Raw genomic sequence first — 23,788 nt, 5'->3', positions numbered from 1 at the left:
AGTTTATTAAGCATTGCACTGAATTTGTAGATTGCTTTTGTTAGGGTGGCCATTTTTACTATGTTAATCATACTGAACAATGAGCATGAGGAAATCCTCCCATCTTGTGATATATTCTTCAATTTCTCTTTTCAAATACTTCAATTTCTTGTTGTAAAGTATTTTACTAGCTTGGTTAATGTTCCCTTAAGATATATTATATTGTTTATGGCTATTATAAAGGGTATCATTTCCTGATTTCTTTCTTAGTCCATTTTCTATTTGTATATAGGAGGGATACTGATTTTTTGTTTTTACTATATCTTTTATCCCTACACATCACTGAAAGTCTTTATCAGATGTTGTGTTTCCCTGGTAGAAGCTTTGGTGTCACTTGTGTGTACTATAATGCATTTGCAAATGATGGTAGTTTAGCTTCTTCTATTTTGTTTTGTATCCTTTTGATCTCCTTCAGCTATCTTATTGCTCTAGCTAAAACTGTAAGGCCTATATTGAATAAATATATAGACAATGGAGAGCCTTGTCCTGTTTCTGATTTCAGTGGAATAAATTTGCATTTCCATCCATTTAATTTGAGGTTGGCTACAGGATTATAGGAAATTATCATTATTATTTTAGGTATATCACTTATGTCCCTAACTTCTCAAAGGCTTTCATAAAAGGATGCTAGATTTCATAAAAGGTTTCTTTTAGCATCTAGTGATATGCTCATGTATTTTTAAAAAATTATTTATTTATTTATTCATATTACATTTCAATTGTTAGCCCATCCCTTGTATCTTCCCATTCCTCTTTCCCTCCCACTTCCCCCCTACTCCCCTCCCCTATGTCTGTGACTGAGGGGGACCTCCTCCCCCTATATATGCTCTTAGGGTATCAAGTGTCTTCTTGGTAACTTGCTATCCTTCCTCTGAGTGCCACCAGGCCTCCCCATCCAGGGGATGTGGTCAGAAATGGGGCACCAGAGTTTGTGTGAAAGTCTGATCTCCTTCTCCACTCAATGGTGGAGAATGTCCTGTCCCTCAGCTAGTCTGGGTAGGGGTTAGAATTTTACTGCCTATATTTTCCTTGGCTGGTGCCATAGTTTGAGGAGGACCCCAGACTCAGATCCGCCTGTCATAAAGTTCCTCTTGAAGGTTTCTAGGACCCCCTGGATCCTTCTACTTTGCCATTCTCCCATGCTTCTCTCACCTAGAGTCCCAATAGGATGTGTTCCCCTCTGTCCCAGTTTGCTGGTAAGTGAAGATTTTCATGGTACATGCCCCTTGGGCTAGTGTGCAGATATAAGTAAGTGTATACCATTTGACTCTTTCTGCTTCTGGGTTAACTCACTCATTATGATCATTTCTAGCTCAATCCATTTGTCCACAAATTTTGGGAATTCCTTGTTTTTAATAGCTGAGTAGTATTCCATAGTGTATATGTACCACAGTTTCTTTATCCATTCTTCTACTGAGGGACACTTAGGCTGTTTCCAGCTTCTGGCTCTTATGAAAATGGCTGCTGTGAACATGGTTGAGGATATGTCCTTGTTGTGTGCTGGTGCATCTTCTGGATATATTCCAAGGAGTGGAATAGCTGGGTCTTGAGGAAGCCCTAATCTTAGCTTTCTGAGATAGCATCAGATAGATTTCCAAAGTGGCTGTACTAGTTTGCATTCCCACCAGCAATGAAGGAGTGTTCCTCTCTCTCCACATCCTCACCAGCATGTGGTGTCACTTGGATTTTTGATCTTAGCCATTCTGATGGGTGTAAGATGGAATCTCAGAGTTGTTTTGATTTGCATTTCTCTGATGACTAGGGAGGTTGATCATTTCTTTAAGTGTTTCTCAGCCATTTGATATTCCTCTGTTGAGAATTCTCTGTTTAGTTCCATGCCCCATTTCTCAATTGGGTTATTTGGTTTCGTGGTGTTTAATTTCTTTAATTCTTTATATATTTTGGATATTAGACCTTTGTCAGATGAAGGGTTGGTGAAGATCTTTTCCCAGTCTGTAGGCTGTCACTTTGTTCTGTTGACAGTGTCTCCTGCCTTACAGAAGCTTCTCAGCCTCATGAGGTCCCATTTATTGATTGTTGACCTTAAGGCCTGGGCTGTTGGTGTTCTGTTCAGGAAGTTGTCTCCTGTGCCAATGTGTTCCAGGCTCTTCCTCATTTTCTCTTCTAACTGGCTTAGTGTCTCTGGTTTTATGTTGAGGTCTTTGATCCACTTGGATTTGATTTTTGTGCATGGTGACAAATATGGGTCCAATTGCATTTTTGTACACATAGACATCCAGTTAGACCAGCACCATTTGTTGAAGAGTGAATTTTATTTTTATTTCAGCTTATTTATATGGTGGATTACATTAGCTGATTTTTCCTATGTTAAACAATTCCTGCACATCTGGCATGTAGCCTACTTGATCATAGTGGATGATCTTTTGATGTATTCTTGGAATCAGTTTGCAAGTCTTTTGTTGAATATTTTTGTATCTATATTCATAAGGGAAATTGGTCTGTAAATGTCTTTCTTACTTGAATAGTGTGTGGGTTGGGTATCAAGGTTACAGTGACCTCATAAAATGAATTTGGCAATACATCTTCTGTTTCTATTTTGTTGAATAATTTGAAGAGTGTTAGCATTAACTCTTCTTTGAAAGTGAGGTACATTCTGGACTAAAACTATCTGTTTCCTGAGTTTTGTTTTTGTTTTTTAACTAAGGAGACTTTTAATTACTGTTTCTATGTTTCTATTTCCTAATAATTATGGGTCGGTTTTAACTGTTTATCTAGGCCCTACCCCATGCACACCACCCCTGGAAGCCTGGAAGGGCAGAAGAAAGACATTAAGAGCTTACTCCAGCCATGCCACCATTGGGGACTGGACTATAGACACCAAAGCTCTCATGCTGGCAGTACTGACCCAGTGTGCTAGGAAGAAACACACCCAAGCACCTGCCACAGGTGCCACTCTGATGGATACATTCTTTCTATTATTCATCCCTCAGAAGGGAGATTGGAAAGATGGAGAGTTTTCTTGTTTTTTGTTGTTTGGTGTGTTTGTTAGTTATGTTATGTTATGTTATGTTATGTTATGTTATGTTATGTTATGTTATGTTTGTTATGTTATTTCATGTCATGTCATGTTTGTTATGTTATGTTATGTCATGTCATGTTTGCTATGTTATGCTGTCATGTCATGTCATGTCATGTTTGTTATGTTATGTTTGTTATGTTATGTCATGTTATGTTTGTTATGTTATGTTATTATGTTATATTATGTCATGTCATGTCATGTTTGTTATGTTGTTATGTTATGTTATGTTATGTTATGTTATGTTATGTTATGTTATATTATGTTATATTATGTTATGTCTTGACCCAGTAGTCATGCAGTAGAGAGCTGTTCGGTTTCCATGGGTTTGTAGGCTTTCGGTTGTTGTTGAAATCCAGCTTTAATCCATGGTGGTATTATAGGGTACAGGAGGTTATTTCAATTTTCTTGCTTATGTTACCTGCATTGTGAGGTGTTGATAAGAGGGTATATTCTTTTGGATTTGGGTGAAATGTTCTATAGATATCTGCTAGACACTTTTGCTTTATAATGTCTGTTAGATCCAGTATTTGTCAGTTTAGATTTGGAATGGATGATGTGTCCTTTGGCTGGGCTTCGGTGTGATCCATTACTCTGGCTGCTATTCACTGTGTTCTTTACTAGCATCTATGCATCAGGGTTTGGGGTGGTTGTAGGTCTAAATGCCAAGTTCTGAATTTGTTGTTGTTGGATGGGTGATTTGTTCCTTGTTTTCTGTTTCCTTTCTTTTCTTTTGGCCAAGTTGAACACAGGGTTTCACCCGTGTTGTTGTTGAGATTCTGAAGGATAGAATTTTGAGCTAGGATATGGTGACCAGGAGGGAGGAAAGGTTAGGGGAAGGCTGGGCAGAGACTAAGAGGGTATGGGAAATCCACAAGCAGTCAGCCTGTTTGTAGTTTTGGCAGTGAGCATGGCTTCTGGTGGAGCTGGGGGAAATCTTTGATCTCAGACTTGCCTGTTTTGTGCCCTGCTCAGCAGCCAGGCACATAACCAATCATTACTTGCCTGACTGCACCCCGATGGCAGCCATGTGGTGTCTGTGGCCTATGGTACCACCCAGAGCCATGCAGCTCTTCATTGCCTGTGCGGCATCCTGAAGCCATATCAATGTCCCTAGGCTGTACTGCCTCTGAGGGTCATTGACGTGAGTGGCCTGAGATGCCACCTGAGGCCATTGTAACGTTTGGGTTTTTATTGCTCCTGGGGGCTTTGTCTGGGTCTGAGATCTCAGAGTCTGTGTTGATGCCCATTGTACTAGTTATCATCAAAGGCCATGCAGATGTCTACAGTCTCTGCCACTGCGTGTGGCCATACTGATTTGAATGTTCTGCTCTGCCTCCTGAGGCATGTCAATGTCAATGGCACGTGCTACTGCCAAGGGCCATGTCTAGGCCCATGTTCCTACTGTAGCAGGGGTTTGCCTTGATTTCTGTGGCCTGTGTTACCACCTGAGAATATGAGACTATCCGTGATCTGTACTGAAGACTGAGGCCATGTCAGTGTCCATACCTGTGCTGCCTGTGTCCAACGGTTATGTTGATGTGAGTGGCCTGTGCTGGGACCTGAGGTCGTGTTGATATCCTTGTCCTGGCAGCATCTGAGGGCCCTTCTCTTATTCTGTCCTATTTCAGCAGGGGGACTGTGTTCATGGTCTGTCTTGTCACCAGAAACCATGGGGAGGCCCATGATTGGTGGTCCTGCTGACTGTGAAGTGTAAGAAGGCTACTTTTTCTGTGATATCAGTGAGTGCCAAAGCACAGTTAAGAGGGAGGGACATGAAAGCTCTGTGACAACCCCCCAAATGAAACAACAGCTTTGACAGGAAGCCATTGAAGAGAACTCTTGAAAAGTGGGATAGAGTACCTCTCCACAATTAATGGCTTCTGGTGGAAGTGTGGGAGAAATAGGACACAGCTGTATTTAATGGAAGGCCACTAAGGGTTTGACTATGCTCCAGTGAACACATAAATAACACAAAACAGATGATTTATTTTGCTGTATGTTTGTTTTCTTATTTTTATTTTTTGCTTCTTTAGATGGGGAGTCACAAGGATAGCATGGGCATGAAAGAATTGTGAAGTATGATGTCAAACTTCCAGAGAATTAATAAAAAATGTTTTGTGGAAAAAACAATGCAATGTTTGAGCTTACACTGAGCAGATTATATGTTGTTGTCTTGGTTTTTGGTTTTGTTTTATTTTTTATGGGGATTGTTGTCATTATTGTTGTTGTTTATAGTTGGCTTTGCCACATCTTTCAATTGTCTTGAATCAAGTCTTGAACTTTAATCCTTGCAAATGATGTTTATTTCCTTTTTTTTTCATTCCCTTAATTTATATAGGATGTTATATCTTTTTGTTGTTGTTCTAATAAGAACTTGAAATTTAGGAAATAATAGAATAGATGATGTAGATCAGGCATGCCATAATACCTAGAAATTTAAATGTTACCTTTCATGCAAATGGGACTTTTCCCGCTAATGGCTGCGGGGAATGGAGGACATGAAGGGGAGGGAAAGAGCACAGACGCCTGCATGAGGTAACAGAGCCAAAGATTCTATAAGGATTCTAAAGCAGGACCCAGCCTTAGCCACACCTGTGAAACAAAATTTGCATTTATTCCTTCTAAAATTATAAGATAAAATAAATGTATGCTGTGTTTTTGAACCATCAGGTTTGTTTTAACTTATTACAATGGCCACATAGATTTACTATAGGAGGAAAAGAAAAGATTGGGAGGAAAAAAAGGAATTAAAAAGACAATGGTAAATGTGCCTTGGTGGTAGAGTATTTACCTAGTAAATGCAAGGCCTTGGTCACTTATACTATAGAAAGAGAAAGATAAACAGAGGAAGCGGTAGTCATGGCAGCCTTTAATTCAAGAATTATGCAAAGAATCCACCAAATATCCACAGGGATTAAACTTCAACTATCACCACTGCTTTGAGTTGCTCATACCACTAGGAAGTGTATGAGCCCATTTCATTGCATTTAAGAACTGTTAAGTACTTTCTTTCTTTTTTCTTTTCTTTCTTTCTTTCTTTTTTTTTAGATTACATAACGTTTATTAAATGAGCATGGGGAAATAAAGAAAGGGGGAAGAGGTACCTCAGAGAGAGAGAGAGAGAGAGAGAGAGAGAGAGAGAGAGAGGGAAAGAAAGGAAGAGAGCAACTGTTCAATTTCTATCTTGATGTAATTGTTTCTATGGAAACAGACTTCAAACTCCAATATAAAGGGGAAAAGAAAATGTTTCCAGAAAGCAAATTAAACTGATTTCCTCTAGCCTTTAAAATGGATTAAAATTAAAATGTCATTTGAGAACAAGAAAGAAGACTAAATAAATTTTGTTTTATAAATAGTTTTCTTTGATTGGTGGGCCTGTAATGGAAACATAAAAATATTGACATTGTGTATGTCTATTGGTTTGTCAATATTAATATATATTATTTTATTAGATTTTATTACTTTTAATGAACCAGCTTGCCTCCATGTTAGGCTTAAAGCTGTCATATAGTAAAGACAAACGAGGCTCTTTCCTGATTATAATTAAGCCTCCTTTTCAGGAATTGAGCTAAGCCCCACCTGTAGCCTTAATTATAAACAGCTCTCTACTGTCTGGTCCAGGAAACAACAACCATGTCTCTGTCTCAAACACTGTAACCATCTTGTGTCCCTACCTTTTTTTCAATCATGTTTTGTTTTATGAGGTAGTCATTGACTAACCTGTTATGTTTATGTCCTTTCTGTTCCTGTAACCCCACTTGTTCTTTCACCAGGCCCCCCATTTGGAAACCTCTGAGCTATAAAAATCTTGTCTTCCTCACATCCAATGGTGATTACTTGAACCCTGCTTTCTGGGAGAGACAGACCCTGTACATGAATAAAAGAGCATGCTTTAACTTACTGCTTGCTTTGGTTAATTATGCTATGATGGTTTGGGTTTATGGTCGTTCTCCTTGCATGATTGAGATTAACACTTTCCTGATAACTAGTGCTGAATTTTGGCCACACTATCTTTGCTTTTGTTGTTAGCACACTTCTACTGTGCACTCAACATACATTTTTATCTTAACCAGCGTGATTAACTAATATGTAAAAGCCTTCACATTAGAGTGAATTGAACACTAAGAAGTAGCTTGTTTGTGATGCAAAAATTATCAACCTGAAAATATTTAAAAACACTTTCTAGTTCATAATTCTTATTATTATATCTTCTTACCCAAACTCAGTAGTCACCCTTAGATTTGTGATTCTAGTATCAAAGCAAGAAGTATTTTAAAACATTTTTCTTTGGGTGAGGGTCTTTTTTTTCTTATTTTTATTTGCTATAATTTATTCACATTACAACCTGATTGTTATCCTCAACTGCTTATCTTAACGTTCTTACTCTCTCTGCTCTATTCCCCTGCCCTAGACCTCTGGTGGGGGAACACATTTTTCTTTAAAGTATTAGATTTGCTGAGACCGAAGTAAAGCAGGTAAATATTGCCATATAGCAGAGCAATGGAGAGCAGTGTTTCCTAGCTCCTAGGGAGGGATAAACTTCCTGTACCATAGTTAGACTAACATAATTAAAAGCTCACTGAACTTCTTTTCAACAGATTTTATATTATTTTTTATTGGCAAATACATTTATATTATTATATATCAATTAAAAAATTACATACAGCAAGAAGAACCACTAGACAATAGGGATTATATGAATGTTACATTCATGCTGTTTTGGCCAATTGTACTTGGCAACCTTATAGAAAACATCTCTCTGGTAACCTATATACCATTACTCAATCTTTTTTCTCTTGGGATAGGAAAGAAAATCCTGAGTTAAAATCAGGATAAAGTGATTTTATCTCAATCTTTTTTATATAATTTATTCTACCGTCAATCTTTTTCTATGTTCTCTGTCATCAACACCACAGCTGTCCCTCAGTGCACTTAATTATGTGTCAAATACCTTGACTCAAAATTTGGGTGTGTAAGTTGCCAAAAGATAAAGATGCCTAATCTTTAGTTAAAAAAAAAAACTAGAATAAGGACACTGAGAAATTTGTTAGCATGTGATGGATACATAGTAAATAACAGGCAGGCTTTAACCGAATGACCTGACTAATGAGAGCAGTTTCATCTTCTGCCATTCTTTATCCACTGCAGGCTGTGCCATGCCCTAACGCAGGCAGAGGGAAAGAAACATTAAGACTATTCAAATTTTGAGAGGACAGGAAAAGATAAACAGAGGTTTAAAGACACTACCGTAGAGACAGCCACTGAAAGATTAGGTGGGGTCAGCTAGTAAAGGTAGAACAGCAAAGATCTACTAAACAACCAAGTCTGTTTGCTTTCTCAGTGCTTTGCGTCCTCTTTTCTTTTCTTTAATTAATTAATACCATTTACTCCCGGTTGTTACCCATCCCTCCTCACATGCCAGTCCCAACTTCCCTACCTCTCCCCACTCCCCTGTTCCGCAGAGAAGAAGGAGCTCCCCTTCTTACCTACCGCAGCTCATCAAGTCATATCAAGACTGAGCTTGTCCTCTTCCCCTGTGACCTATCAATGCTCTCCCACCAGAGCAAAGGGATTAAAAAGCTGGAAAGAGAGTCCATGTCAGAGGCAGCCGCCATTGCCCTTACTAGAGAGGACCCACACAGAGCCTGAGCTGCCCATTATCCGCATCATTGTGGGGGAGGGGACTCAGTCCAATTCAAGCATGGTCCTTGGTGGGTGTTTCAATCTCAGCAGGCCCCTGGTAATTTGGGATTGCTGCGCTTCTTGTGAAGCTCTGTCACCTCCGGGTCCTTTTCTCCTTCCCCGCCGCTTTTCTACAATAACTGACGCACCATCCAATGTTCGGCTGTGAGTCTCAGCCTCTGTCTTGTGGTGCTGTTGGGTGGAGCTTCTTAGAGGACAACTCTGCCAGGCTCCTCTCTGCAAGCATAGTAGTGTATCCTTAATAGTGTCAGGGGTTGGTTCTCTCCCATGTGGTGGGTCTTGAGCTAGGCCAGGCATTGGGTGGATATTACCTCAATATCTACTCTACCTGCTCTATCTTTCCCTTTGTCCATCTTGTGGCCACGGTAAATTTTGGGTCAAGGTTTTTGTGGATGGGTTGGTGCTCCCCTTCCTCTACTAGAAGACATATCTGATTAGAGGGGTGCTTTTCAGTTTCAGTGTCCCTGCCACTAATTCTCTAGTAGAGTCCCTCTCATGTCCTCCCAGGGGCCTCTCCTGACTCACGTCTCCAGCTGGTCACAGAGACGCCCCCACCCACAGCTCCACTTTTCTCAGTGAACCTTCTGTCCTCCACCTCCCTGCTCTCCCCAGGTCTGATCTCCACCATCATATCTCTCTGTGCTCCCTCTCCTACCTTGTTCCTTCTCTTCAAACACTACCTCTGTCTATTCCACTTCCCCTTCTGAGTGAGACTGAAGCATCATCCCTTGCGTCCTTCTTATTGCTTATCTTCTTTAGGTCTGTGCATTATAGTGTTTTTATCCTGTAATACATGGCTGAAATCCACTTATAAGTGAGTACATACCATGTACATCTTTCGGATTTGGGTTACTTCACCCAAGACCCAAGATGATCTTTGCAAGTTCCATCCTTTTGCCTGCAAATTTAATTATATATATATATATATATATATATATATATATATATATATGTATATATATATATTACACTTGAATAAAATAAACTACATACACCAGGAAGAACCACAAGACAATCAAGAATTATATAATTGTTACATTCATAGTGATACAATGATTTGGCTATTTGTATTTGGCAAACTTGAAGTAAATATCTTTCCTATCTTGCTGAGTCTAAATTTCTGAATGAAAATCAATATCTCTTATCTCTATTAACTTAAAACATCTATCTTGATCTAAAAGCATCTTAACCCTAACCTACTAAGTTTAATTGTAAGACTAAACTATCAGGTCTTCGGCTCCATCAGAGACTTGAGAAGGAATAAAACCTAATTACCTGAGTGAACCAGAAGTGCAGGTTATCAGATTCCAAAATGAAGAAATGACTGAGCCAAGTTACTGCCTCAACAGTCACCCAACACTCTCTATAACATTGGAGCATCACCTTCCGCCTTCTAGCCCAATATATTTGACAGACATATTTGCAAGACAGGAACTACTGAGGACGTTTGTACCCTGTCTTGGCAGAGTTTGGGCGTTGACTCTACCTGCATCTAAGCTTGCCCAGAATTCTGTCTGTGGTAGAAATGAGGACATTTTGGCCAGTGGCTGGTTTGCCACATTTGAAGGCAACTCCATAAGGAGGTTCTTTGATGTGCATCATCTTCTTTGAGGTAGGCTTGGTGTTGGCAGGAGTTAACTTGATTTGTTGTCAAAGAATCTTAGGAAAATATAAATATCTTTAAATGCCATATGTTCTAGGTTTCTGAGGCTTTTGAAGACCTTATTTAACTATTTTATCTTATATATCTATAGAATCATATCTATCTGTGAGACCTAAGATATATATTCTTGTGATAATATTAGACTAGTACTTGACATGACCATGAATTGTTCAACTAAAAATTAGCTTGTATTACTTAATTATCCTAAATAGACTGCAGCACCACTTTCAAGATATTAGAAATAAGCCTTGTAGTATAATTAAGTTGGATTAATATAATACTTCATATTAGAGTAGAAATATATATATATGTGTATGAATAATGTTTGTGAACAATAATCTTAGATTTGAATTCTATATCAATGTATCAGAATTACACTTATTTTGCATTAATATACACAATTCTAAACTAATGAATAAAAATAGCCTTATTTGTGAGTAACAATTAAAACCTTGAACTGAGGAGTAGATTCAATAATGTACTTTTTATTCTATCATCCCTATATATTTCTATATTCACCCTTTCTTTCTTTTCAGTTCCTATCTCCTTTCCTACTAAAGAAAGATAAAGGAAAAGAAAGTCATCCCTGAGTCCAACCTAGTTTTCTCTCTGTATAAGACCAATAATAAATTATAACCAACTTCCAATGAAAATAAGCGTCTGTAGACCAAGAGAGCAAACAGAAACCTACCCTACTCCCTTCGAGGAAATGGAACACTGTTGTCTTATGGTTTCTTCTGGCAGACTTGGGGCAAATAATACCTTTGAAGGGGCACCCCAAAAACTGGGTAAAATGGTTAAGCAAGCCAAGGGTAGCATTTGTGGTGTATTTTCTAAATGTTGAGAAATTACAGACTTGACAGGGGTCTTGTGTGTGACAGTCTGAGAGGCTAGACAAATTAGGACAAACAGAGGAATCTCAAATGTCTGAAAAGCACTTAAAGAAATGTTCAATGTCCTTAGTCATCAGGGAAATGCAAATCAAAACAAATCTGGCATTCCATTTTACACTGCTTTGAATTTTTAAAGCAAGAAGTCCTTACATATCCCTGTATATTAGAAAACTCATGTCATTGACTAATGCATTTTCTGGGGACCCTTTTTATGTTAACAGCAGCTCAGAAAAGTGATCATTTGGGAGAAAATTACCTGACAATTTTAATAACGTAACAGAACATACTTTAGGGTATGTTACATTATTTTTGTATTTCTATGAATGTTTATATATATTTTTGGAAGGATCATGCTTTTGAGGATGTAGTCCTCCCAGTCCAGATGATAGTCACTCTGAGCTCAGAAATAGATGGAAGAGGCCCTCTCTCCAGGAGGGCCTGCTACCCTCTGCCTGACTTCATCTGGAGAGTATCTTTAGATATAGATGCCCTTAAGCACATTTGATATTTTGTCTTTGGCACAGTTTCTTGCTTGCTTTACCCTCCCTGTGCCTGTAGGAGAATTAGGTACTATATTCCTGTTCATATGATAGAAGCATTCTGTGCAACACAAATCAAGTATCTTTGCAGAGCCTAATTTCAAAAAATTATGTACACCTATCCTGAAAGCCACATCCAGCTCCCAGGTACTGCATCACCTTTGTTCTTCCTAAGTAAAGTTCAACTGCCTCCGTGAAGTTGTTCCCAGAGCGCTCATTCTCCATCACGCTCATTGTCCTCCGAGCTCTCTGCTTTGCCTTCTGCTCCTCCTGCCTTCATGAACTGGCGGCCACAAGCCCCCACACAGAAGAGGAACCCCACAAATATTTTTACCTTTCATATTTCTAGTTATAGGTCTATGCAGCTTTTTATATATATATATTTTGTCTGCACTATCATTGTATAGATGTTTGGACAACTATTCATAACTGTTAGCAACATGTGTTAACCATAGATGGTCTGAGAAACAGTCATTTGGTAGGAAAATATTTGTTCAGGAATAAAGCTAATATCAACACACATTACTTGCTTCATTAATATTTAGAAGTTTGTTGACTTGAATAAGTGATATTATTCTTTTATTTTCATAGCATGAGCAATGCTTCTGATGTGTATAGACAACAAGCAGCTTGGGAAATAAAAATCATCCCTGTGAAACACTGTATTGTAAAGAGGCCTGAAGAGAAAATTCTAGGTAATTTGTATAGCAGAATTATGACAAAGACCAGAAAATTGCAAGTAAAATTTGTAACTTTTATGCACAAACACTCACATAAACTAAGAGCCTTGAAATAAAGCTGTATTTATTACCCCACAATATATAAAGATCAAAAATGGGATTGCTGATTTTCCAAGATGTTAATTTCATAAAGAGCCAGTGGATATAAAAATGGGGTACAGAGTATGTGAGAAAGTAATATCCCACTCTCCACTCTACTGTGGAGAGTGTTCTGTCCATTGGCTAGATCTGGGTAGGGGTTTAAGGTTTACTGCCTGTATTGTCCTTGGCTGGTGCCTTAGTTTGAGCGGGACCCCTGGGCCCAAATCTGCCTATCATAATGTTCTACTTGTAGTTTTCTAGGACCCTCTGGATCCTTTTACTTTGCCATTCTCTCATGCTTCTCTCATCTAGAGTCCCAGTAGAATGTCTTCCCCTCTTTCTCAGTTTCCTGGTAAGTATTACTTTCTCACATACTCTGGTGCCTCACCTTTGACCATGTCCCCTGGAGGGGGAGACCTGGTGGCACTCAGAGGAAGAACAGCAGGTTACCAAAAAGAGACTTGATACCCTATGAACATATACAGGGGGAGGTAATTCCCCTCAGGAACAGTCATAGGGGAGGGGAATAAGGGGAAAATGGGAGGGAGGGAAGAATGGGAGGATACAAGGGATGGGATAACCATTGAGATGAAACAAGAATAAATTAATAAAGAAAAAAAACAAAGAAAAAATACAAAAAATGGGGTACAGAGCTAAGCAAAGAATACTAAACAGAGGAGTATTGAATGGCAGAGAAACACTTAAAAAATGCTCAAAGTCTTTAGTCATCAGGGAAATGCAAATAAAAACAGCTCTGAGATTCCATCTAACACCTGCCAGAATGGCTAAGACAAAAAACTCAACTGACAGTGCATGGTTGCAAAGATGTAGGTAAAGGGAAGTACTCCTCCATTGCTGGTGGGAGTGCAAACTTGTACAACTACTTTGGAAATCAATCTGGTGCTTTCTCAGGAAATTGGGAATACTGCTGACTCAAGACCCAGCCATGCCACTCCTGGGCAAAGATGCTCCACCATACAACAAGGCCATTTGCTCAACTATGTTCACAGCTGCTTTGTTCTTAGTTTGGAAACATCCTAGATGTCCAGCAACTGAAGAATTGATAAAGAAACTGGCCTATTTACACAATAGAATACTACTCAGTTATTAAAAAACAAGGAAATCTTGGAATTTGCAGGCAAATGGGTGGAACTAGAAAAGATCATCCTGAGTGAGAACTCAGAACCAGAAAGACATGCATGGTATGTACTCACTTATAAGTGGATATTAGCCCAAAGTAGATGTCCTCTGAGAGACTCGACCCAGCAGGGGATCAAGACAGACACTGGGACTTGCAGAGGGCTCTGGGTGAGGTGCTGTGAGTTGTGTGGAAGAGTTGGGGGATGGAAGACAGGGGCAGGGTGTGTCAGGACCTCCACAAGGGGACTATCAAGGCTGTTGGAACTGGACCGAGGGCGGCCTGGACAAATTGATGTACCAACTGAAGGCATTACAAGCAGAGATTCTAGACCTCCTGTTCAGATGTAGCCAATGGACAGCTCATTCACTATGTGAGGAAATGGGGGAAGAGGGGCTGCCTCTGACAAGAACTCTGGTGCCCTCACTGCCCTTGGTGGAGAGGCCCTGCGGAAACACAGAGGAAGGTGGTGCAGGCTATATAGATGGGCTGTGGTCAGAGAGTGGAGGAGTAGGGCCTCACAAGACAGACTACGGGAGGAGAACAGGGTCTCACAAGACAGACCATGGGACGGGAACAGGGCCTCACAAGACAGACTACGGGAGGGGAACAGGGCCTCACAAGACAGACCATGGGACGGGAACAGGGCCTCACAAGACAGACTACGGGAGGGGAACAGGGCCTCACAAGACAGACCATGGGAGGGGAACAGGGCCTCACAAGACAGACTACGGGAGGGGAACAGGGCCTCACAAGACAGACCATGGGAGGGGAACAGGGCCCACAAGACAGACCATGGGAGGGGAACAGGGCCTCACAAGACAGACCATGGGACGGGAACAGGGCCTCACAAGACAGACTACGGGAGGGGAACAGGGCCTCACAAGACAGACCATGGGAGGGGAACAGGGCCTCACAAGACAGACTACGGGAGGGGAACAGGGCCTCACAAGACAGACCATGGGAGGGGAACAGGGCCCACAAGACAGACCATGGGAGGGGAACAGGGCCCACAAGACAGACCATGGGAGGGGAACAGGGCCTCACAAGACAGACTACGGGAGGGGAACAGGGCCTCACAAGAGAGGGAGGAGAGAAGAGGAAAATAAGAGTGAGGGGATTACAATCGGGATGTAATGTGAATAAATTATAATAAAGTAAATAAATGGTGTAATAAAACTAAAGTTAACTGAAAAAATATGCAGGCTTTTTTATAAGGGGAAAATATCAGGGCTCTGTAGTTAAGAGTTCAGACTGCTTTTTCAAAGACCTGAGGTCAGTTCCTGACACCTGTGTCAGGTGACTGACAACCTCCATCTCCAGGCCATCCTCTGACCTCTGCAGGATACTGTACTCACATGTACACCCCCATCCCCAAACAGAAGAATACAGAGAGTTAAAAATAATAGAGTTATAAAATCTTTCCTGCCCCCCCAAACAAAACAAAACAAAAAACCCAAAGTATCCCCTAATCCTCTGTAGATGGTGTCACCATCACATGACACCTGCAAGAGAGGATGTTAGCCCGATTTTCAGGGCTTATTCGGATCACATGTCACTTCTCAAAACCTCTGAGCTGTAAATAAATTATTTATAAGCTGACTTCATGACATACCCCAAGCATTACTAAAATTTAAGAGCTAAAAATAAAAATGTCCATGTAGCACTTGATGACAATTTCAAAATTATGACATTCAGAAGTTCAGTTGGGTTTCACCGCTATCTCAAGTGAGAAACCTCAGTCTCCAACCTGAAGAACCAAAGTTCAAAAACACCCTTTCTGTTACCGAAAACATTTTGTCCTCCAAATACTTAGATAACCAATGACATTTGGACTGGGGATTTCAAATGCAAATCGCATCATTCTTGTTCATGTTTAAGAACCTACATTAAGACCGCAGCCCAGAAGGAGGCTTTCCCTAGAGGACAAGTCCTCAGTAATTAGTACTTAAATTAGTACTTAAAATTTCTAAAGTAAACCCTTTCAACATTGGTTAAAAAAAATACTCAAAGAATATGCCTATCAACATTTTTTTTATGTTGAAAACATCTGGTAACCATTGATCTGTCCAACAGGAGCTTCTATGTCTTTTAATAGATTTTTCTTTGCTTATTAAGAGAAGAAATCATAATTAAAATCATCTGATTTTATTAAAAAAATGTCTCTTTCTAAAGCACTGGTTATGGTTTCCTTATTAAATATCATTTTTAATTATATATGAAATGACAAATTGGAATTATAAAGAATATGGCATACAATAAAAGAATATATTTAAATATATTGTGTTGATTTTATGTAAGCATGATAGAAAAAACAAATGCTTACCTGCATTTTTTTTATAATTTTACATTTGTACATTCCAATAATACTTTTAAATTCATTTTGATTACAGAAAATCGCTTATTCTCATGAGCAAGAATTACATTAAAATTTTCCACTTTGGTGGTTTCATTTGTCATCAGTGCTGCAGTACATCTATACAAAATTCTGTTTCCTTGGCAACAGGAAGCAAACCATCCATTTGAAGATAGTTAATAGCAAGAAAAAAAGAATTTTAATAAAATATCAGTTCTTCCTGTGGGTATCACAATTGTATAGAATATAGTGTGACTCAAATAAGTTTAATTTTTCTTAAATAAAAAGTAAAATATTATTTTTCAATATATAACCATTAATTGTTTTATTTGAGGATAATATACAGTATTGTTCAGTATGTATGGAGTGCCATAGACAGGCACATTATTTTTGCTCACAGTCTACCACTAGCTGTTACTCTCTTGGACCAGGAAGATATTTTATCTTCTCAAATGGTTTCTCTTCAGTAAAATGGAAAACACTGCTGACTACTATTTATTTTATTTAAATTATAAAACTGACAGTCTCCAGGCTGTGGATTTACTCATTTCAAATTTATTAAGAAAGATTTTGTGAGACTGGATTTTAATAGCAGTATAGCCATCCTACTAATCCATAAAACAGATGAGGTCAAGTAGTTATATCCTACAAATGAGGACAGTTTGCGTGTATTACTCATATTGTCTGCGCTCAGACACTCACTAATGACTGGCTGACGGTGACCAGGAGGTACAGAAATAACAGCAAACAGAACATGCGCTGCTATAGGCAGTCCATCCTCGAAAATGTCAGGAGGTACAATCTGAGGCAAATATCAGTTTGGATAAATGTGTGAGTTTTGAAAAGAAATCTAGTGCTTCATTTTTGTGGATATTGAGATTCTGATAATTATTTATAAATACTTTTCTTAAAATAATACATATATGAAGACTTTCTTCACCTGCTTCATGTGTTCCATTTCCATTTGTATCTTAACATGATAACCTTTTTGTGTTGTTCCACATTTTGATAAAAGTTGTAACTGAGGCTGCCATTTTTTTGAAGAGTACTCTGTGTCTTCCAGGTAAGATTTCCTCCTTTAAAATTTAGCTAATAGTTGATTCAATAAAGGGATTATTTTGTATAGTAGCTTTACCCTCTTTTAAACTCAGTTTGGAAAGTTTAGCCATGAAATATGTGAGCTATACTATATAGTTTAGAAGCAAAATCCAGCTGGTTAAAATGCTATAAATTTTTCTATAATGGTAGGTTCTACTTCAAATAAACAGCAGGAAACATTTTTAAATTCCTATGGCTATCATAAGCATCAAATAAAAAAACACCTAATTAGCATAATGTCTAGTTCTTTACGCTCATTCACTTCATGTTAGCTATCATTATTTTTATTATGCCCACACTAATCTAGTGATAATCATGATGATTATAAAGCACTCATCCAAATAAAGCATATTTTACTTTTGTGAAGTGGCAGGCAGTAGCTTGATAGACAACAAGTGGACACATCTTTATTAGTCTCCTTCAAAATATGTCTAGCCAAATGATGGGTGTGGAAGTCAATGGTCCTCAGGACATTTACTTATTTGCCATAATTTTGGAATGACTCCTTCCTATACACAGCATACTATTGTTAAATCCTGCTTCGATAATACGAGGAATATATGAATGAATTTAAAAATTAAAAAACTGAAAATATTGCTTATCATATGGTGAGAAATGTACAGTAGGCAGTCACAGATGATGATCAACATCCATGAAACATGAAAAAATAAAGCTAAGAAAAAAGTCATACATCTTCTAGCAGAGATAATAACCATGAAGAAAAATATCATTCTGAAGAAAGTGACACTAAGGAGGAGACATTTATGTAGATAGAAGTTCAGTTTCCTCTACTTTTTGAAATACTGTCCTTTTCACCACTATGAATATCAGCTTGTAGGAAATATATATATATATATAAAGATATAAATATTTCATAGAAAATATGCTTAGGGTGTGTAGTCAGGATATCCTTCTTCTTTGGAATCCAACTGTATCCTAAAGAAATAATATCCATTAGTACCAAGATCTCTAGATTTTTATTAACAAATGTTTTATATTAAGCACAAGTGAGATAGCTTCCTGACAATAAAGACACAGACATAATTTGTTAGAATAACAGCAAAAATCCAAAATAGCAAGGTAGGGATGGAAAGATATCACAGTAGGTAAGAGCACTGCTTACTATTGCAGAAGGTCCAGGTTTGAGTCGTTGCACACATATGGGAGCTCCTAACCATGTTTAACTCATGGTCCAGGGTGAAAGAATCAATCTTTTAGCCTCCTCAGGCTCTAGGCATTTGAGTTTCGGATATATATATATATGAACACACACATACACAGAGTAAAGTACTTTAAAAAACTACAAACTGTGAACATTTTTCATGACAGTTACCAAAAATTCCAATAAAAATAAGCACATTGAAACTTAATTTATTTTCAAATAAAACTCTCCTAGAGATAGAAATAGGTGCTTTAAGGAAATTGGGTTCCATTTACAGATGATATGATAGTGTACATAAGTGTCCCCCAAAATTCCACCAGAGAACTCCTAAAGCTGATAAATACCTTCAGCAAAGTGACTGGATACAACATCAACTAAAAAAATGTCAGTAGTCCTCCTGTATACATATGACAAATGGGTTGAGAATGAAATTAGGGAAACTACATCCTTCACAATAGCCACAAATAATATAAAGTATCTTGGTGTAACTCTAACCAAGCAAGTGAAAGATTTATATTTAAAAAAAATTCAAGTCTTTGAAGAAAGAAAATGAAGATGTCAGAAGACGGAAAGATCTCCCATACTCATGGATCTGGAGGATCAACATAGCAAAATGACCATCTTACTAAAAGCAATATACATATTCAATGCAATCCCTATCAAAATGCCTACACAATTTTTTTAAAGACCATGAAAGATCAATTATCAACTTCATATGAAAAAAAAAAAACAGAATAACTAAAACAAACCTCCTGTACAATAAAAGATCCTCTAGAGGAATCTCCATCCTTGATCTCAAGCTGTGCTACAGAGCAACAGTAATTAAAATGGCGTGGTACTGACATAGCAATAGGCTAGTTGATCAATAGAATAAATTGAAGACCCAGAAATCAATCCACATACCTGTGAAGACTTGAGTTTTGACAAAAAAGCAATTCCACACAATAGGAAAAACAGCATCTTCAACAAATGGTACTGGTCAAACTGGATGTCTACATGTAGGAAAGTGCAAGTAGACCCATATTTATCACCCTGCACAAAAATGAAGTCCAGTGCATTAAAGACTTCCACATAAAACCATACACACTTAGTCTGTTAGAAGAAAAAAAGGGGGAGAGCCTTGAACTCATTGTCAGGGGGCAATTTCCTGAACAAAACAACAATATCTCAGTCTCCAAGTTCAACAATTAATAAATGGTACCTCATGAAACTTAAAAGCTTTGTAAGTCAAAGGACAATGTCAACAGATCAAAACTACAGCCTACAGACTGGGAAAAGATCTTCAACGCTACATCCCAACAATGGGCTAGGCTAATATCCAAAATATATAAAGAACTCAAGAAATTAAATACCACCAGATCAAATATCCCAATTAACCAATGGGGTTCAGAACTAAATAGAGAATTCTCAGCAGAGGAATATTGTATGGCTGAGAAACACTTAAAGCAGTACTCAATGTCCTTAGTCATCAAGGAAGTGCAAAACAAAATGACTCTCTGATTCCATCTTACACCCATCAGAATGGCTAAGATAAAAAAATCTCATGGGATGGCATATGTTGGTGAGGATGTGGAGAAAGGGGAACATTCCTCTATTGCTGGTGGGAATGCAAACTTGAACAACAGCTTTGTAAATCAATCTGGCACTTTCACAGAAAGTTAGGAATAGTCCTACCTCAAGATCCAGCTATACCACTCTTGGCCATATACCCAAAAGATGCTATACTATACAATGGGTCATTTACTCAACTATATTAATAGCAGCCTTATTCTTAATAGGCAGAATCTGGAAACAACCTAGGTGTCCCTCAACCAAAGAATGGATAGGGAAACTGTAGTGCATTTATACAATGGAATACTACTCTGCTATTAAAAACAAAGAAATCTTGAAATTTGCAGGCAAGTAGATGGAACTAGAAAAGATCATCCTCAGTGAGGTAACCCAGACCAGAAAGACACACATGGTATATACTTACTTATAAGTGGATACTAGTCCAACATAGATGTCCTCTGAGAGTCTCCACTCAGTGTGGGATCAGGATGGATGCTGCTGGACTACAGGTGATAGTGACATGGTAGAACGGGGGCATGGAAGAACCCAGAGTGTTCCGGAGCCTCACAAGGAGACCGTCAAGTCTGGTGGATCTGGACCCAGGGATCCTGTACAAACTGTCTTACCAACGGAGGACAACACATGCAGTAAACCTAGATCCCTTGTTCAGATCTAGCCAATGAACAGCTCCTTTTCCATGATTGTGGGTAGAGTGTGTACTGCCTCTGACATGAATTCTGGTGCCCCTGGTTTGATCACTTCCCCTTGGATGGGAGGATGGTGGCACACAGAAGAGAAAGCAGACTATCAGGATGAGACCTGATGGGCTGTGGCCATATGAAGGGGAGGTGGTCCCATTATGTCTAGGGGAGAGGAAAAGGGTGAAAGAGGGAGGGAGAGTGGGGCCTAGAAGACAGAAGTGAGGGGAAAATGATTGGGATGTAATCTGGATAAATTATAGTAATAATTAATAATAACAATAATTAATAATAATAAAAGAGAAGTTGGGTTATATAATATAGTAATAAAAATGATGCATGATCATTGTTGAAGATGTCTGGCAGATTTCTCAATGTAAAAATTCAAATTGTAGATTAAATGGTATTTTTAATATTATATTATCTTTACGTAGAATTTATCTTTAGTTTGTTTTCCTTTATTTACTTGTGGCTATGATTAGAAAGTTGAGCTAAAAACTCAACTATTGGACTAGTATTTAAGGTGAGAAGCATCTCCTTGTGCAAGAAAAACTCACACACAGTTCTAGGAGCAACAGAGAACGAAATGGCTGTGCTAACATCAGGTAACTGAAGATATGAACCGTTCATGGAGTAACTTGTAGGTCTACTCGTAGAATTTTCCCTTCGTCAATAGTACTAAGTTGCTGAAGCTTCTAAAATCCCCATTTGTTCTGCATGAAAAAGAATAATATCCATTTTTGACAGCAATTATTTCTGAAATATCTTTGGGTCACATTTAAGATTCTTTCATACCTATGAAGTTTCCATGTTTAATCTTAGAAACCAAGAGGGAAACGTTTTTTGGTTTGTGGGTTTTTTTGTTTGTTTGTATTTGTCTTTCTAATTTCCTTAAAATATATTTATCCAGTGGCAGAAATTAAGTAAAACATATGTTTATTGTACACATTCTTAAATATAATTTTATGGCTTGTTCTTTCCCAATTTTGTTTATGTATATAGTAGTTTTTATTATATATATGTGTATATCCAGGGCATTCTGGGTTATTGTAACTTTGGTAGTATCCATTGAAGCTTTGTAAATAAATCTGGTGCTTTCACAGAAAATTAGGAATAGTTCTACCTCAAGTCAAGCTATACCACTCTTGGGCTCATCTCTGGGTTCATCTGTGAGTATGTATTTGTAGAAAATATGTAGAGTTTTAGCGTAATTTAGTCACACCCAATGGTTCAGCAGGGAGGGTTAAAAATGTGTCTTTCGGCAGTACTGTGATCAGCAGCCTTTACGGCTACTCTGAGGTTATCATCATGTTGCTGATGACATGTGTCGGTGACGGCATTTCACAGCTCTCTCTCCTAGTTTCTAGTTTTTACATTATTTTGGGACCATATTTCAAGCTGTGTTCATCCTTCTAAGAGGTGATATAAATTTCCTGTTTAAGACTGAACACTAGATTTTTGCTTACTTTCAATAGTTTGAAAAACTATGTATCTCTGTATTTGTGACTGTTTATTATAGCTAGAATCTTCTATGACAAAGGAAGAGGATAGCAGCTGTCAGTGGATATATGCATAATCTTCAGATGCATAATACACATACGTATTAGAAGACAGCTCTGTGCAATTGCAGTTTAGTGGAACAACAGGAGTAAGTGCCTCACTAGTAGTGCCTGAGGTCTCCCAGGCCGTGTTTTCTGTTTGTTTGTTTGTTTGTTTCCGGGTTTTGTTTTGTTGCTATGGTTGTTGCAGATTTACGTTAACAAACACTAATTCCCTCTCTTTGGAACAAGCCTTGTATCCTATCAACAACCACTTCATTTCATCCCAGACAGTAGTGCCAATCCTGCATAGTCGAAAACATCCTTGCTTGGCAGATTGGTATTAAAGTTTGTAGGACACAACGTAGCTAAGATGATTGGTTCTTCCCAGGAATCCTATATATTTTTCAGTGCATTTTTCAGTTTTATCTTCTGTCTTGGCTTTGAAATCCCACCACTAATCATCAGGATACGCGCTTGAAATTCACAGTAGGAATTCACTCTACTCCACTGATGCTGCTAAAACAACACAACAACAAATGAGGTTTAGCCAGAAATGCAACACCACTCATATAGAGGAAAGATAATTTAGTAGGACAATCTCGAAGAAAACAATCTTTCCTATCTCTGTAGTCTAAAAAAATCTGAATATAAATCAATATCTATCCTATCTCATCCCTGTCAACTTAGAGCAACTATCTAGATCTAAAAACATCTTAACCCCTAAACAACTAAGCTTAATTGTAAAACTAAACTATATGATCTTCAACCTCGTCAGAAACTTGAAAAGGAATAAAGTTAATTATCTGAGTAAACAGGAAGTGTAGGTTAGCAGCTTCCAAATTGAAGAATACAAAAGACAGTTTCTGGCCTGAACAGTCACCCAAAACTCTCTATAAAATTGGAGCATCATTTTCAGCCTTCTGGCCCAATATACCTGACATAGTTTTGAGGCAGGAACTATTGAGAACTTTGAGTTTATTTATTTATCTATTCATCTGTTCACTTAACATCCTGATCGTAGACCCTGCCTTCCTCTCCTCCCTGTCCTGCCCAGGCTCTTCCCCTTACCCCCCTCCTCTACTCCTCACAAAGGGGAAACCCACCAACCCGGCCCAGGCTCATCATGTCACATCAGGGCTGAATGCATCATCTTCCCCTGTAGCAGACCCAGCAGGGAAGTGGTTGAAAATTAGGCAACAGAGTCCATGTCAGAGATTGCACCTACAGCACTTTCTAGGGGACCCACATGAAAACCGAGATGCCTGTTGGCTACGTCTGCGTAGGGGGCCTAGGTCCAATCCATGCATGGTCCTTGGTTGGCGCCCTTGGCCTGGTTAGTTGGCTCTGTTCGTCTTCTTGTGGAGCTCCTGTCCCCTTCCCTCTATCCCCTTATCTCTGTTCCACAAGTTCCCTGATCTCAGCCCAGTACTTGGCGGACAGTCTCAGATCTGTTTCTATCTGCCACTGGGTGGCGCCTCATGGAGGACAGCTATGCTAGGCGTCCATCTGCAAGTGTAGCAGAGTGCCACTGATAGGGTCAAGAGTT

This window comes from Acomys minous (genome assembly GCF_964271855.1).
Source record: "Acomys minous genome assembly, chromosome: 10".
In the NCBI taxonomy this organism is placed as follows: Eukaryota; Metazoa; Chordata; class Mammalia; order Rodentia; family Muridae; genus Acomys; species Acomys minous.
Note: the sequence above shows the minus strand (reverse complement) of the source record.